The sequence below is a fragment of the Salmo salar genome, chromosome 12 (genome assembly GCF_965601325.2).
Source record: "Salmo salar chromosome 12, fSalSal1, whole genome shotgun sequence".
In the NCBI taxonomy this organism is placed as follows: domain Eukaryota; kingdom Metazoa; phylum Chordata; class Actinopteri; order Salmoniformes; family Salmonidae; genus Salmo; species Salmo salar.
The window spans coordinates 3958610-3963214 of NC_138302.1; positions in this window are offsets into that span (position 1 = coordinate 3958610).

The following is a 4605-nucleotide window of genomic DNA, read 5'->3' on the forward strand; positions in this document are numbered from 1 at the left end:
TGTTTGTCACTATCAACTCCATTATAATAAATCTACTGGTGGATGGTTGTCACTATCAACTCCATTATAATAAATCTACTGGTGGATGGTTGTCACTATCAACTCCATTATAATAAATCTACTGGTGGATGGGGATGGTTGTCACTATAAACTCCATTATAATAAATCTACTGGTGGATGGGGATGTTTGTCACTATCAACTCCATTATAATAAATCTACTGGTGGATGGGGATGGTTGTCACTATCAACTCCATTATAATAAATCTACTGGTGGATGTTTGTCACTATCAACTCCATTATAATAAATCTACTGGTGGATGGTTGTCACTATCAACTCCATTATAATAAATCTACAGGTGGATGGGGATGGTTGTCACTATCAACTCCATTATAATAAATATACTGGTGGATGGGGATGTTTGTCACTATCAACTCCATTATAATAAATCAACTGGTGGATGGTTGTCACTATCAACCCCATTATAATAAATCTACTGGTGGATGGTTGTCACTATCAACTCCATTATAATAAATCTACTGGTGGATGGTTGTCACTATCAACTCCATTATAATAAATCTACTGGTGGATGGTTGTCACTATCAACTCCATTATAATAAATCTACTGGTGGATGGTTGTCACTATCAACTCCATTATAATAAATCTACTGGTGGATGGTTGTCACTATCAACTCCATTATAATAAATCTACTGGTGGATGGGGATGGTTGTCACTATCAACTCCATTATAATACATCTACTGGGGGATGGGGATGGTTGTCACTATCAACTCCATTATAATACATCTACTGGTGGATGGGGATGGTTGTCACTATCAACTCCATTATAATACATCTACTGGTGGATGGGGATGTTTGTCACTATCAACTCCATTATAATAAATCTACTGGTGGATGGTTGTCACTATCAACCCTATTATAATACATCTACTGGTGGATGGTTGTCACTATCAACTCCATTATAATACATCTACTGGTGGATGGTTGTCACTAACAACTCCATTATAAAAAATCTACTGGTGGATGGGGATGGTTGTCACTATCAACTCCATTATAATAAATCTACTGGTGGATGGTTGTCACTATCAACTCCATTATAATACATCTACTGGGGGATGGGGATGGTTGTCACTATCAACCCCATTATAATAAATCTACTGGTGGATGGGGATGGTTGTCACTATCAACTCCATTATAATAAATATACTGGTGGATGGGGATGTTTGTCACAATCAACTCCATTATAATACATCTACTGGGGGATGGTTGTCACTATCAACTCCATTATAATAAATCTACTGGTGGATGGGGATGGTTGTCACTATCAACTCCATTATAATAAATCTACTGGTGGATGGTTGTCACTATCAACTCCATTATAATAAATCTACTGGTGGATGGTTGTCACTATCAACCACATTATAATAAATCTACTGGTGGATGGTTGTCACTATCAACCCCATTATAATAAATCTACTGGTGGATGGTTGTCACTATCAACCCCATTATAATAAATCTACTGGTGGATGGTTGTCACTATCAACTCCATTATAATAAATCTACTGGTGGATGGGGATGGTTGTCACTATCAACTCCATTATAATAAATCTACTGGTGGATGGGGATGGTTGTCACTATCAACTCCATTATAATAAATCTACTGGTGGATGGGGATGTTTGTCAATATCAACTCTATTATAATAAATCTACTGGTGGATGGTTTTCACTATCTACTCCATTATAATAAATCTACTGGTGGATGTTTGTCACCAACAACTCCATTATAATAAATCTACTGGTGGATGGTTGTCACTATCAACTCCATTATAATAAATCTACTGGTGGATGGGGATGGTTGTCACTATCAACTCCATTATAATAAATCTACTGGTGGATGGGGATGGTTGTCACTATCAACTTCATTATAATAAATCTACTGGTGGATGGTTGTCACTATCAACTCCATTATAATACATCTACTGGGGGATGCGGATGGTTGTCACTATCAATCCATTATAATAAATCTACTGGTGGATGGGGATGGTTGTCACTATCAACTCCATTATAATACATCTGCTGGTGGATGGGGATGTTTGTCACTATCAACTCCATTATAATAAATCTACTGGTGGATGGTTGTCACTATCAACTCCATTTTAATACATCTACTGGTGGATGGTTGTCTCTATCAACTCCATTATAATAAATCTACTGGTGGATGGTTGTCACTATCAACTCCATTATAATAAATCTACTGGTGGATGGGGATGGTTGTCACTATCAACTCCATTATAATAAATCTACTGGTGGATGGTTGTCACTATAAACTCCATTATAATAAATCTACTGCTGGATAGGGATGGTTGTCACTATCAACCTCCATTATAATAAATCTACTGGTGGATGGGGATGTTTGTCACTATCAACTCCATTATAATAAATCTACTGGTGGATGGTTGTCACTATCAACTCCATTATAATAAATCTACTGGTGGATGGTTGTCACTATCAACTCCATTATAATAAATCTACTGGTGGATGGGGATGTTTGTCACTATCAACTCCATTATAATACATCTACTGGTGGATGGTTGTCACTATCAACTCCATTATAATAAATCTACTGGTGGATGGTTGTCACTATCAACTCCATTATAATAAATCTACTGGTGGATGGGGATGGTTGTCACTATCAACTCCATTATAATAAATCTACTGGTGGATGGTTGTCACTATCAACTCCATTATAATACATCTACTGGGGGATGGGGATGGTTGTCACTATCAACTCCATTATAATAAATATACTGGTGGATGGGGATGTTTGTCACTATCAACTCCATTATAATAAATCTACTGGTGGATGGTTGTCACTATCAACTCCATTATAATACATCTACTGGTGGATGGTTGTCTCTTTCAACTCCATTATAATAAATCTACTGGTGGATGGTTGTCACTATCAACTCCATTATAATAAATCTACTGGTGGATGGGGATGGTTGTCTCTTTCAACTCCATTATAATAAATCTACTGGTGGATGGTTGTCACTATCAACTCCATTATAATAAATCTACTGGTGGATGGGGATGGTTGTCACTATCAACTCCATTATAATACATCTACTGGGGGATTGGGATGGTTGTCACTATCAACTCCATTATAATAAATCTACTGGTGAATGTTTGTCACTATCAACTCCATTATAATAAATCTACTGGTGGATGGTTGTCACTATCAACTCCATTATAATAAATCTACAGGTGGATGGGGATGGTTGTCACTATCAACCCCATTATAATAAATATACTGGTGGATGGGGATGTTTGTCACTATCAACTCCATTATAATAAATCAACTGGTGGATGGTGGTCACTATCAACCCCATTATAATAAATCTACTGGTGGATGGTTGTCACTATCAACTCCATTATAATAAATCTACTGGTGGATGGTTGTCTCTTTCAACTCCATTATAATAAATCTACTGGTGGATAGTTGTCACTATCAACTCCATTATAATAAATCTACTGGTGGATGGGGATGGTTGTCTCTTTCAACTCCATTATAATAAATCTACTGGTGGATAGTTGTCACTATCAACTCCAATATAATACATCTACTGGTGGATGGGGATGGTTGTCTCTTTCAACTCCATTATAATAAATCTACTGGTGGATGGTTGTCACTATCAACTCCATTATAATAAATCTACTGGTGGATGGGGATGGTTGTCACTATCAACTCCATTATAATACATCTACTGGGGGATTGGGATGGTTGTCACTATCAACTCCATTATAATATATCTACTGGTGAATGTTTGTCACTATCAACTCCATTATAATAAATCTACTGGTGGATGGTTGTCACTATCAACTCCATTATAATAAATCTACAGGTGGATGGGGATGGTTGTCACTATCAACTCTATTATAATAAATCTACTGGTGGATGGTTTTCACTATCTACTCCATTATAATAAATCTACTGGTGGATGTTTGTCACCAACAACTCCATTATAATAAATCTACTGGTGGATGGTTGTCACTATCAACTCCATTATAATAAATCTACTGGTGGATGGGGATGGTTGTCACTATCAACTCCATTATAATAAATCTACTGGTGGATGGGGATGGTTGTCACTATCAACTTCATTATAATAAATCTACTGGTGGATGGGGATGGTTGTCACTATCAACTCTATTATAATAAATCTACTGGTGGATGGTTTTCACTATCTACTCCATTATAATAAATCTACTGGTGGATGTTTGTCACCAACAACTCCATTATAATAAATCTACTGGTGGATGGTTGTCACTATCAACTCCATTATAATAAATCTACTGGTGGATGGGGATGGTTGTCACTATCAACTTCATTATAATAAATCTACTGGTGGATGGTTGTCACTATCAACTCCATTATAATACATCTACTGGGGGATGCGGATGGTTGTCACTATCAATCCATTATAATAAATCTACTGGTGGATGGGGATGTTTGTCACTATCAACTCCATTATAATAAATCTACTGGTGGATGGTTGTCACTATCAACTCCATTATAATAAATCTAC